The sequence below is a fragment of the Aythya ferina genome (assembly GCF_964211825.1).
Source record: "Aythya ferina genome assembly, chromosome: 6".
Taxonomy (NCBI): Eukaryota; Metazoa; Chordata; class Aves; order Anseriformes; family Anatidae; genus Aythya; species Aythya ferina.
In genome coordinates, this window is record NC_140303.1 from 28,205,496 (window position 1) to 28,219,335 (window position 13,840).

General features: G+C 42.8%; 1 protein-coding gene across 2 annotated transcripts in view; it reads right to left on the reverse strand.

The window, feature by feature from the left end:
- GLI2 (GLI family zinc finger 2) overlaps positions 1-13,840 on the reverse strand; it is a 297,910-nt gene that overhangs the window by 178,687 nt on the left and 105,383 nt on the right. Inside the window, exon 1 of one of the 2 annotated variants that reach the window (XM_084523599.1) lies at positions 10,126-10,299. The exons of the other annotated variant lie outside the window; for it this stretch is intronic. The gene's annotated coding sequence lies outside the window, so the exon portion shown is untranslated. Of the gene's footprint in view, positions 1-10,125; positions 10,300-13,840 lie in introns of those variants that run through there. 2 annotated transcript variants of the gene reach the window in all.

Consider the following 13,840-nt stretch of genomic DNA (forward strand, 5'->3'; position numbering starts at 1 on the left):
TGAAGCAGTCAGCCAGCCAAAGAACACCTGAAGCAATGCACTTTGTCTGAACTACTGCACCAGTGGCTCAGCAGTCCAGCCTGCTCAGGAGATGCACAGACCTCATCCTAGCAGCTAACAACGTGTAGCAGGAGGGGAAAAAAAAAAAAAAGCCAACCCACAACTGCCTGGTCTTCGTTGAAGGAAGCATAGAATCCAGCCATCACCAGGGTGCGGGTGGCAGCCCCTTGGCTGCACCACACCTGGAGACAGCAGCTGAGGAAAGGATGGAAAAGTCTTTGAAGAGCACATCTTGAGCAGCCAACTTTGTCACCTGCTCTCCATGGAGATCAGATGCTGGTGAACCCCCTCAGCCTGCTGGTTATTCCATGGGCAGCTGCAGAGAGGTGGGAACTGGGGTGAAGCCAGCAGTTCCCCTGCTTAGGCTGCAAAGTTGCATTTTCAGCAGGAAAGGGGGACACCAAGATGGCCAGGGCTACGAGTCCCACATCATTACGCATCCCCTTCCTTCAGCTTGACAGCTGGTGCATGCCAGGATCGAACTGTGCCCAACGCACTACAAACTCCTAGCCTAATCTGAGGCAAATCAGCCGGTCGTGTGGAGACACCCGTGGCGTGAAAGGATCCAGCCCAGAAGGGGCAGCAGAGCATGGCACCGGCTCACCGGCAGCAGGGTCCCCCAAGAAAGCCCTGCTTACCTCCCATCCTCAGTGCCTTGGATGGCGTCTCATTCTTGGGTATCTCTACCCTGAGAACAGATGAAAGGAAGATTGCTTTGGCAAAGATCCCCCTGCCAGCTGCACCTCTGGAAATGCCCTCTGGAAAGGAAAGGAGGAGGATCCCTCACCTCACGTGCTCCTGGCGAGCAGCACAGCCTCCATCCCCGTCCCCTCGAGGCAGATCCAGACCTGCTATTTGCCGCCCACACTTCCCCATGTGCTTTGTCCCAGACTGATGAACTCACCTCCAGCACCACTGATTTTCTCAGAATAAGTCCTACACATGGTTTAAATTCTAGCAAGCCCTGCCAGAGGCCTAGGAATAAAATCCAGGAGAAAGAACATTTTTTTGAATAGAAAATAGAGGCTAAGGTGCTGCAGTACTGTCGTTCATTAGGTGCAGGCTTTGCTAAGAAGATACATCCACAGTATGTACAAGGGCTTCCCCCTTCATTCCCTTTTCTTTAAAAATATCTGGGGAAAAGGCCCCAACCATACACAAAGGCCAAAAAATTAGCCATGGTCAAGTAACACACATACTATGCTCAGCTCTATATTCTACTAAAGTTTTGAGAAGGGAAGACCAAAGTTAGAAGTACAGTTACTACAGTCTACAAAGGACTTTTAGATATCCAAGTCTGACTTCGTGTGAATTGGAACAAAATCCCAAAATGATGAAATTTTCCCTAAAGGGAATTTTAAATCAACTATTTGGAGCCTACTGAAAAATCAAGTGTATGGCTATCACATTCCCTACAATTTTAAAATTCTAATAAAAATTTATTTCAACAGAAAACCTGCACTCAATTTTAAAATACTGATTTTTTTACACCATCAGAAAAATCCCCAGTCTCTCTTTTTCTGCTTGTTTTTGACAAATATGACCTGATTTTGCAAGAGATTTTAATGTTGATGATGCCAGATATTGGAATATGATTCCATCAACAGGCCCTAGTCAGGAAATACCAAAGCTGTGGTTGCCAAAGCAACATAATTAACTTGATCATGGTATGTACACTGTGCACCACTTCCCAAAAGGCCTTTTAACACCCAACTAAATCCTTCTGGAATGGCACATCAGGGTTTATTTCTCCTCTAAGTTCTTCGAGAACAGGCCCAGCAAAAGGAGAGGTTGTGAGAAGTGTCAGAAGCCAAGCAGTGCCCTGCGCCCTGCCTATGGTCCCATGGGTGCAGGCAATTGAGGGCCAATTCTTGCCCCGAGCCTACCCACAAGATTAGTGGCTGGAGAACTCATGGAGACACACAGTCCTGTTGAGTGAACACCTTTCAAAACACATCACTTTTATTTCACCCGCTTTAGCAAATGTAACAGGTTTGGCTCTTTTATGGCATAATCAGTGAAATTCTTACTACCTGGGCAGGGAGGCCCAGATGTTGACGTGAAGCCTTGACCCTGGGGCCACAGACTTCAAAACCTGAATATGCTGTCACTAACTCAACACATACAATGTATCAAATATAAGCCCCTGTCTCATCATTTGGAAAAAAATATATATAGGAAAAAAATATATAAAAAAATTGAGTGATGGGCTTTCAGCCTGTCATCAGACCACAGTGACCTCAATTTTTTGAGAAATAAAGTCAAAATCTATTCTTATCTTCAGAGATTCAAGATGTATTTATGTGTCAAACTTTTCCCCCTTGTCCTTAGCCTTTGGGAAGCGCACTAAGAATGATATCAAAGCCTGAAAACCCTGCGATCACATCCACATTCACCTCTGACCTGGGACGCCTATAGCTCTCACCAGCTCCTCGGCTCATCCTCAGCCTACGGAGCAGACTGCAGTCCCAGGAGCAGCGCTTGCAGTGAGCCTTTCAGGATCAAGTAAAGGCCACTTTGCATAGGAAAACCATACAAATCTGCCTTTTTTTTCTTTCTTTCTTTCTTTCTTTTTAGGGCCAAAAGAAACAACTTTGCTTTGGCAGTTTTCTGCTTCTTGATATCCTTGAAAGATGTTTTACCAGTATCTTCCTCTCCCCTACATGCAAATATTCTCTTTGAAATGTCTTGGTAACATCTACAGGAATAATATGCCGAATGTGAACACTGATTGATTCTTTCTTAGCCATCAAATGTGCTTACACAGCAACTACACACAGCAAATGCACACAAATCTCACATTTCACATTTAAAAATATGAACATGCTGTGTTTTTTTACTCAAACGTAATGAATGAGTTTAAATATTACAACTTGAAATTATTAAGTAAATCATGGCACCTGTAAAGCTTCAATTTGCATAACATTAATTCATGATGGCATGTAAAACAAATTCATCACTCTTACTATATTGTAGTCTGATTTATGTTGGAATTGGAAAAAATAAAAATCATGGGCACAAAATTATGTTGACAAGATGTACGTGCTCTTTGAAGCCCAAGGTGTGGGTGTTTTTTTTCTGTTGTTGTTGGTCTTTTTTTTTTTTTTTTTTTTTTTTTTTTTTTTTTTTTTTTAAAAAGCATCGAAACAACTAAATTATGTGAAAGAGGGCTGGGAGAAAACATCTTAAAAATGAGTAACACACTAGCATCACACATACACGCTCTCCCGTTATTAATGTCAAGCATGGTGAAGATACTCTAGAAAATCATTACCATTCATAGCTACTAACAGCCATTAAATTTCAATCAATTCAACTTAACACAAGTGTACTTCAGTAGCCCTTACAGTTCCTTATAGAGGTGGCTCAGAAAGTCCTGTCTGACTTATTGCATTGTTCGCTGCACAAAGAGGCATTGCTAAGGATTGCTCTGAAAAGGCGTTATCTTGGTGTTGGGAACTGATGCTCTTTTAACACCGTAGCAATCAACAGACCTTGCATTTAAGAAAGCTTGACAAAAGTGACTCTAATAAGACTCCATGGGTCAGTATGAAGGGAGAAATATACTGATTTTTAGCTAGGGATGTTGTTTTCTAAGCTGAAAAGAGATTTGGTGGGAAGTTTTCAACTTTTTTAGTAGCCTTTTAGTAGCTAAATCAAACTATTTAACACAGTGCCAGACAACTTCCAGGTGATCCCCTTGCTCCAAGAGAACATGCTCACTAAATATATAGGATGTGTAAAGAAAAAAAAAAAAAAAAAAAAAAAAAAAGATTTAATTTCCAGAGACTGGATATTTAAACTTCCCTGAAACAAATACAAACCAGCAAGCTGTGATATCACAGCTTCTCCTACGCATCTGAATTGCATTTGTAACACTGGAAATTTTTTCCACTGCTCTTACAGGAATTAAGCTGTGCAGCTGACCATCCTTTGCAGATCCTGGGGAGGACCGGGCAGTCCCCCACCGGGGGTGTTTTGCACTGCATGGCACAGGTGAGGAACTGAGACAACAGGGTGCCCATCAGCAGGGGACCGGACCCTCACCAGCTTCCACTTTGCAGAATTGCATCCCAGAGAAGGCCTGCTCCTCCAAAGAGATTTCATTAGTTTCATTTGAATGAATTATCTACAGTAGAATCCCACATTTCACAGTGCATAAAAGTCTTTTTTATTACTCTTTTTATAAACAGGAGCCCAGATTTTCCCAGTAGGATTCATCCTGCTGGGCACAAAGTCCTTTCAGTGGATTTAGAGGTGGTTTAAGATTGCAGGTGCACATTCCTACCGGAGGGATTGTCACTTTGTGCACAGAAAATAAAAGATGCAGTCACAGATGTACCACCCTTGCATCTGAAATTATAAATACCAGGACTGATGACCTTCTGTGGCTTTTAGCTCATCCCTTAAAAGTATCAGCATTGACAGTACTTACTCATTATTGGAGTATTTGGGACTATTCTACAGAACTCTGGGGTTTTCCTTCCCCTGAGACCTACACCTCAGCGTTTAACTTAGAGTACTAGTGAAGTTCTTTGGAGCCAGAGAACACCCGAGAAATCTCTCAGGCAGATATATGCTCAATTTTAACTCATTTCCCTACACTTACAAGCTGCACTAAATGAAATGAAATTAATGTTAAAAAGGCCTTTATTTAAAAATCTTGCAGTGACAGGATCAGAAAGTGGCAGAGTTCAAGTAAATCATTCCATGGAAGATGTTAGCAAAGCTTAATCATACTGGAAGCCACATTTAATTACAGCTTTTTAAGTCCATCTGGGAAAAAAGAAGAGACTTAAGTATGTCACCTGAGATGATCTAGATACTGAAACTATTTGTAAGTTAACAAAAGCATTTGCATCACAAAGCACTCTGGGGCAGCACCATGGCAAAGCAGATGTGTAATGAACAAGGATCATAGCACCAAAACAATCAGGATTGTAAATAACTACTACTAATCTGCAATCATTTAAATTTGGGTTTAATTGCTAGGCAGCAAATACATTTCATTCTTGCAGAGGTAAATGCTCTGCGGAATACACACTTCAAGGTATTTAGCGGCAGAAGCAATGCAGTCAAGAATCCGAATGTCAGAAGGGCACAGAACAAGAGACAAGCAGCAGGGCTGGATTTGCTATAAGATCTCACACACATTAAACAAACTTTTCCCTGGAACAGAATTAATAATGCAGCCATCTCCACTGTATGTACTGTAAGTGCTACAGGAGTGACACAATGACGCACATGGGAGGCAAGAGGGTAGTGACTATAGAACAAAATTCAATCTAGTGCTAATGAATAAAAAGTTCCTTTTATTTCTCTGTTGTTTTTGGTTCATTAAATTTTCCACAGATTTGCAGAGAAGAAAACGTGATCAATAAACCTTGACAAAAGTGAACATGTGAAAAAGGCGAGAGAAAGGCACAGGAAGATAAAAGTGATATCCCGATCACAGATTTCAGAGGCAGATGACCAGAGCTTTGGGCTGCTGAATAATCTGAATAGACCATCATTTCTTTACAGCCTTTTACTTTCTTTTCCCTGACTGTTGGAACTCTTCATTCAATACAATAGTAAATGCACTAAAACTTTTTTTCTCATGCTAATGGTCGAAATCGGGCGCTCACAGTTAAAACACACTTCCCACCAACTTGTTTTCTTAAAAAAAAAAAAAAGAATTAACCTATTCAAGTTAAACTAAAATGTCAAAGACAGCTTAAGGCTTACTCTCACCATTCCACAAAATTAATGGTTTTCTCCCCAGCAGATACAAAAAGAAAAGCCTTGAATAAGGATAAAGCTGCTAAACTCTTTTCATATGAAAAAGAACACTTAGAAAGCAAAAAGAAATACATCCAGTACAAAGATCCTGGTACCTACAGTTCTAATTTGTATTGTTTTCTTTTGGAATATTTATAATTGCAGAAAGGTGACAGTCAAGCTCAAACAATAGTGAAATGGTGAAAAAAGATTCACCAGTGACTCATGTATTTGGGCGTCCATGCCCAGTGACAGTGCCATAAATGCTTCCACTCGTTACAATGGGGACCCAAAGGAACCAATTTGAAAATGTGTTTTCTAATTTGGGTGTCCACTTCGAGGCACCAAGGCCTCTTTTTCACTAACACTTAAGATTCACCAATGCCAAATAACTTTTGCTGCTCTGTATTTTTGAATTACAGGATAGCAACTTTCCTGTTCTCTTATTTATTTATTTATTTATTTATTTATTTAAAGAATTTAGGGGGAATGGGGTGTGGTTCTGCAGAAGAGTGTGAATGAAGAAAATTTCCGCAGCCACTCCTGCACTATACATATCTAACATGTATTTGGTTCCAACTGGAACTGGCCAGCAGAAAATTGGACCTGATGACCCAATCACTTGTCCACAGGTATCTGTGGAAGGAAACCCACAAAATTGTCACCTCTTCAGTTCTGAAGGTTACCATGCAAGATCCAATTCTTGCTGCTCTGACACCACATACCAGTGAATTTCTAGAAGATGCACATATATGTGATCTGCTCTATACATAGTTCAAGAATTATTCATATTACCAACATACACACGTGTGTACACATACAGAGCCACCCATCCTCCTAACACAATGTCTTCTAAGAGTCACTCATTCTAGGATTCATTCAATGCTGTTATTTTATTTAGGGTTGATTTAATTAATTCTCGAATACCTCCTGTTGTTTTGCTTTTCTTTAAAAAGGCCCTGGGAACAGAGCTGGAGCAAACAGCAGTAAACCCTAAATACCACTTAATGCTTTGTGGCAAGTTGTCCAAATGCGCAACTGTTTAAAATATTTACCCAGGTATATAAGGGGGTTGCGCAGCTCTCGAACAATGCCTTGGAATCTTTCCCATCAGTAAAAAAGCAGACAAAAAAGCAGAGGCTGCTTAACCTCAATGTCTCAGCAGCAAGTGAGAAGTGCAAATATTGCATTTCTATAAAGCCCTGGAAGCTTCATAGAAATAGAGTGGCAACTAATTAGTTTGATGCTACAGTCACATCTAATGTTCCTAAGCAGCTTCTTTGAAAAAAACTCGCTGCCTTGAAATCCTTGGGCAGATTATTAAGTGGAGGCTTTGTGATGAAGCAATAGATAGGTGTTTGCTGCACAAATACATACAGATTTTGGTGACTGCTTACTGAATCCACTGCTTTCGCTAATCTGCACTGGAAACTTCTCTATGAACAGAGCACTTCTTGGAGTACAAAAGCATGAAGTATCTGTGTACCTTTCAGACTACAGGGCAAACAACTGCCTTACAGTAGGCCACCAAAACCAAGGGGAGGCAGTTAACCGAGTGTCCTCCGTACTTAGAAGCACAGAATGAGGATAATGTTAATGATATTAGGTCAGATGTTCTACCACATCCTTAAACAAAGAAAGATGGGGTCAAGGGACTAGAAAACTCATTTAAAAAGTCAAACTTTCTAAATAGAAGTATCAGGATCATGAAAAACATTTTAAACTTATACAATGCTGGAGTGATCACATAAGCCTACCCATAAGCAGCCGCTCCTGTAGCCCCCCCAGTCTGTGTACAGCTTCTCTGCAAACGTGAAGGGGACGTTATGGTAAAAGCCTTTAAGGTCTTTAAAATCACAGAAAACAGACTCAAAAATAGCCTTTTGCCATAAAAGTTTCAATAGCTTTTAAAACTATGTCAAATCTTTCTCACTATATACTATTACACTGGGAAAAAAAATCTTATCCAAATGTGACTTCAGCATTCAGTGTGACACCAGGGAATGCAGGCTGCTGTGTATTGCATATCTGAGGTCAAGTTCTGTTTTCCTTTACACAAGCATAAACTGGAGTAGCTTCACTGAAATTATGCCAGATTTATACTGGCATATGCATCTAGTTCAAATTCTTCTATGGCTTTAATTTTTCTCTAAATGAATGACCTAACACAAACAGTATTTGTCCATCTGTATACATCCCCTTTGACACACTGGAAAAAAGACATTGAAAGGAAGTTGGAAACAGTCCTCGAGATCTGTTTTTCTTTGAAGAACAGCAGTTGCATTTCTGGGCACTTCAAAGTCACATACTTTAAGCAATAACAACATTCAAGATCAAGTGAATCTTGCCTCACCTTGCTTTAAAGATTAGCTCTTTCACAAACATACACCAGAGGCTCGGATATCCACATACCCGTAGATTAGCAGTTCATCTTCAGTGGATCAGGCACTTTTTAGTACTACAGATAGGTCATGTTTTCAATCAAATGACAAATTTTCAAGAGTTGTTTACAGTGGAAAAGCCATAATGAATTTCATTCACTTCTTTAAAGTTGTCAGTTTTGCAATAACCTTCAATATGACATTTTTATTGCAATTCAAAGTTTGACAGGTGTCAACATTTCCTGAAGTTCCAGCCAAAATCCAAATTACTGTATCCGCTCATCAGAAAAGTTGAACCAAACCAATTCACCAAATGTAGTTGCTGTGTACAGTAATTACCCTGCATTTCAAACATCCCGGGAGCATAAGCAATTATTCAGCAGGATCCTCTTTCCCAGGTGAAGGTACAGTATGGATCACACTTAGTTTCTTTTTTAGTGAAGTTAAGTGAATTAGGTTTAGACCTTAAAGCATTTTTTTTTCAACAAGGTAGCTAGAACAAACAGATCAAATCAGTAAGTCTTACAACAAATCAGTCTATTCCACTTCTGTATATTTTGAATTTCATCGCTTATTTACTTTACTTTTTTGGCACCAACTCCACAGTGCATGCCAATACAATATTTGTTTAAATGTTGTTTTATGCAGCATGCTAGGCAAACGCTTGTTTTCAAATTCTCGTGCATCCTGACAACCTCAATTGCAAAATAATAATAATAATAATAATAATAATAATAATAATAATAATAATAATAATAAAGGAGAAGGGGACTGGCGGGGTATGGACAAAGTTTCCCAACTGCTCCCTTTATGCGTGCCTGCAGAAATAACATGCACGATGGCCAATGAAATGCTCATTTCTCTGTGCACCACGGTGGACACGCCAGCCTCCGGTCCGGGGGACTGCACAGACCATGAGGGCGTCTGTAAGAAGGCGGGGACCCCTGCCCGGCCCCGCGCAGAGGGCGGAGGTTTGCACAGATTTGCGCGGGTTTTGCACAGATTTGCGCGCAGCGCCCGGGGCAGGCGGGGCACGGGGCGGCCCCGTCCCATCCCGTGCCGGGAAGTTTCTAAGGGCGGGCAAAAAAGATACAAATAAAAATAAATAAAATCCCGCAAATGTTGGGAAAGCCGGCGGCAGGACCACTGCTAAGCAGCCCGAGCCCCTCGCGCTGGAAAAGTCAGGTTTCCCAGGAAATGATGGCAATCACCCGAGGCAGAAAAGGCATCCAGATGAGCCCATCTCCCTCCCCTCCTCCCCGATTGTTTTAGAGCCTCCGAGTCCGGGGGAAAAACTCTCAACTCCCTAAATCCTTAATAGGATTGGAGTCCGGGTCTCTCCGAGCCGCTCCTCATCACACAGGGATCAAGTTGCAGCAGGGAATTTTTTAAATTCCTCAGCAAATATACTTGTCGAAAGATTGCCCCTCCCGGGGGGTGCCAAAGGGAGAGGGGGGGGGTAATAAAAAAATAAAATAAAATAAAATAAAATAAAAGGCGAAGTGAGCGGTGGCTTTAGGGACTCCCGCTGTCCTCCGGGACCCCGGGGCAGGCGGTCCCGGTGCGGGGACTGTCACCGCTGCCCACCCCGGACAAAACAACGGCCCGGAGCCCACCCCGGGCGGACAGACGGACGGACAGACGCACGGACACACGGCAGCAGCCGCTCACCTGCGGGGGGGGAAGAAGGGAGGGGAGGCACAGGATGGGACCCTCCCGGTCCCTTTCTCCCCCACCCCCCGGGTACCCGGTGCGAGGGGACCCCCCCCTCTCCAAATTGCTGCCCAACCCTCCCCCCCCCCCCCCCCGCAGAGCATCTCCGCCAAAAGCGGGAGGGGACGAAAAGAAAGAAAGAAAAAATAATAATAATAATAATAATTAATTCAAAAGCACAATGAAAAGACACAATAAGCACCAACTTTACCCAAAAAGCGGAGCAGCAAGTTTTCAGCAGGCGAGCGGTTGCTGCGGAGCGGAGCTGCTCCTCCGGACCCCCATCATAAACTTGGGGGAGGGGGGCGTGGGAGGGACTTTCCCTCCGTCCTTCCCTTTTGTGCCTCTCCTCTCTCCCTCTCCCTCTCCCCCCCTCTCTCTGCTCTTCGCCAAAAGCCGCCGCGAATCCCGGCAGCGGCAGCGGAGGCTCTGCCCCGGCGGCTGGCGCGGAGGCCGGGCGGGGAGGGGAGGGGAGGCCGGGCGGGGGCAGCCCGCCGAGGTGCGGGGCTGCGCCGGGGCTCCCGCTGTCCCCCGCTGCCCATCAGTCCCCTCACGCCCGTAGGGAACCGTACGGACCCGCACGCAGGCTGAAGTTCGGCGGGGATGAGGCTGGAGAGCTCTCAAGCCCCGGCGAGGGGGTGAAAACTGGCTGCGGGGTCCCTCCCCTGGGTGCCGCTTTTGGTGTGAGATAGCCCGCAGGAGGGGGGCATCTGCAACAAACGCACCCGAGCCCGTCTTCTTCGGGGAAAAGCAGACCGAAAAAGACGAGCAATAAAAGTTTGGCCTTGTGCGGGCTGACCCGTGCAGGGGTGGGATGGAGTTTGGGGTGGTTTTCTCCAGCTTGCCCTTTTCGCCGGCAATTTGCGCTACTTGCCCAGTTCGCGAGCATCGCCGCGGCCAAGGGGCAGGCTGGGCCTTTTGAAACATCTTTGCTGGGAGAAGTGCTCGCTAAAGACTGTTCCCTAAGCACAGTAACTAACAGGGCCAGAGTGCATTAATCTGTTTAAATCCTCATCTTTTGGGACCGGGGCTACAAAGAGAGGAAAAAAAAAATTAGATCTCCAAAAATTGCCCGGCTCCCACCCTGAATATCTTTGCTTTCGCACCGATCTGGTGCATTAACATTAATACCAATGAGGAATGCAGCAGTTTTAACTTGGACTTTGGCCAGACGGAGCTTGTTACTTGATTTGTTTTGATTTCTTTGGCTATGGAATTTATCGAAAGTTTAAAACACAACCAGATGCTGCCGGGGAGGGTCAGCGTGCTGTACCCTAGAGCAAGCTGAGACTCGCCATATCACCGGGGTATCTGACTCTGGCAGGATTATGTCCACTTCCATGGCAACCGCATGCCACATCAGCCCCCAGCTTCACTTTCAGTCCCTTGGGCACTGTTAACATTTGCCAGTGGATTTGCCCGACATACAGCCCAGGTCTGGGCAAGTAGAAAATGAGCTTTATGCCACTCAGAAACCTTCCTCTGCTAGCCTGTGCAAAATGTAACCTGACTGGACCCCAGGCTCAATACCACAATTTTAATCCTAAAAACGTGCCACTAATTTCAGTGCCTTCTGTCTGAACGTTAGATGGCATTAAAGACTGATGTTTGAGAGTGACAACTGGCTCCCCACACACGTCTAAATCCCATTTATTCTATTCAGGTAGTTTGGGGAGGACAGCAAGGCAACGGGTTATTTTGTCAACCACCTACATTGCAACTTCTTGTGTGTTTGTGTCTCAAAGACTAGCACTGGCATGCACCCCCTATCTCATCCAAAGAAGTTGTGTCATGCCACCATGGCACGAATGCAGTCCATGCTGGCTCCCCAGTGCAATGTTACCCCTTGTCCACAGAGAATTTTGTGCTGTGAGGAAGGAGTTTCATTGCACTTACTCCTGAAGAGCACTCCACCATGGAGAGAGGGGCTTTGGTTACCAAAAAAAGGAACAAACCAAGTCTTTGATCTCCAGAAAACAAAGCCTGCTTGTATTTCCAGGTCACTTTTTTGGAGGAGGATGACCTGCCAGCTCTGAAGGTGGGTCAGCATTTTTTTGGATGGACCAAAAAGAACTGGCAAAAGGTTAACGTTAGATATATCCTCAATTCTTACCGCAGAGTTACAAAATACAAACACATCTAGACTGTTGGCCAAGATCATTTTTAAAATCAAAAGACGGAAATAAAAGATTAATTCAGAGCAGTTATATAGTTAAGAAAGACTGTTTTCCTTTCTAGAATTCATATGTATAAATCCTTTAGAAGATTGTGGTTTTCAAGCCTGAAGGGAAGCTCCTCCTTTTTGTAGAAGGATGATGGCAGTTGACAGCTGGAGTTTTTTGAGAACCTTGAGTTGGCTTTTACATTATCTGACTGCTGTAGCTCATCTGTCCTTTCCTCTCCTGCTCTGCTCATTGAACTGCCCTCTGTTAATCTTCCATAGGTGTCTGAGATTAAATAGACGACAGAATGACTGACATTTGGTATACATAAAAGAGTCAAAATATGAACAAGGGGTCAAAGTGCAGCTCTTCCCTCTGGTCTTCCCTCCTGCTCTTGTACAACTTGATGGGGATGAAACCAAGTAGGAATTTGAAGATATATGACAATGTACAGTTACTATACGTTGCTGTAACACGGGTGTGTGCGTATAGAGGACACATTCAAAAAAGTTCTGGACTAAGGGAATAGGGTTTTTAAATACAATTAAAAACATTAAAAAAAAAAAAAAAAAAAAAAACTCTCACAATGATAAAAGATTGACATACCACCAGCTCCAGGGTTGCTAATCTGAGATCTATCCCACTTCTGTTAAGTCAATGAAACAAATCTGATTAACCATAGGGGAAGCTAGACTAGCCTGAAAATGAACAAATGGGGCTTTTAAAATGTTTGATACTGTTATGAAGGAGGACTGTATTTTTTTTTTATTAAAGGAAATATTTAAAGAAAATAGTTGAAAAAACAGTGGGGGATGCTCCATTATGTTCTGCTCGTATCTATAGGATTTGTTTCTATAAATCTTCATAGATCGACATGATAAATTAAAAAGCTCATTCGAGTATTCCAAAGGATACACATGGTAAAAGCTACCAGAAAAAAAAATCAGGTTATATATGTATCTCTTTTAGAAAGAAGACAATAAGTACATGTAGGATGATCAGTAGGAGATAGAGGCCTAAAATCATGTTTCATGTAATTCGTATCTTTATGATGTCTGGTTTAAGTCCAAGTGGAAAGCAGTACTTGATCAGTTCTGCCCTGATTTAAGCAACTGTATTAGCTCTGGGGTCAATAACATTGCACCGAGTCTGAACACACCTTCATATCTGTAAAATATAGCTAATCTTGATGATATCTAATAAATTAACAATGTCATGTGCAATGCTAACTCAGAATTTGCTACGAGAATGGGGAAGATTTTTTGGCACAATACATTCCTTTTTTTTTTTTTTTTTTTTTTTTTTTTTTTTTAAAGTAGCCCTGTTACCTGGGGGAAATTGTAACTGTGCGCAAAAGAGACTATACTCATCGGGATGATATGCAGCTTTGATTCCTATCTGCCTCAGTGTATATGTTGTCTCTTGTTTAAAGCTTCAGTGGTAAGTTCCTTGAGGCAGGTGCCATTTTCCTGCACTGTACATTTTGATTAAGCCTTCTATATTTTTTTTCCTCTCTCAAAAGTGTATCCAAGAGTGCAATTAGTGCTAATTTTCTGATACCTTTTTTTTGTTGTTTTCCTGCACCAAAGGGTCCATTCTTGCCACGTTTAATTTCTGCTGCATTGGGAATACTGATCTAACACCACAAATTTCTGTGAAGTTTTCCTATGGTTATGAAAGGCTACTTCCATCAGCAAAGGAGGCAGTACTTTTGGTTGCTGCAAAACTGGCCTGGAAGTCCACCTTTCATTTCAAAGAACGCGT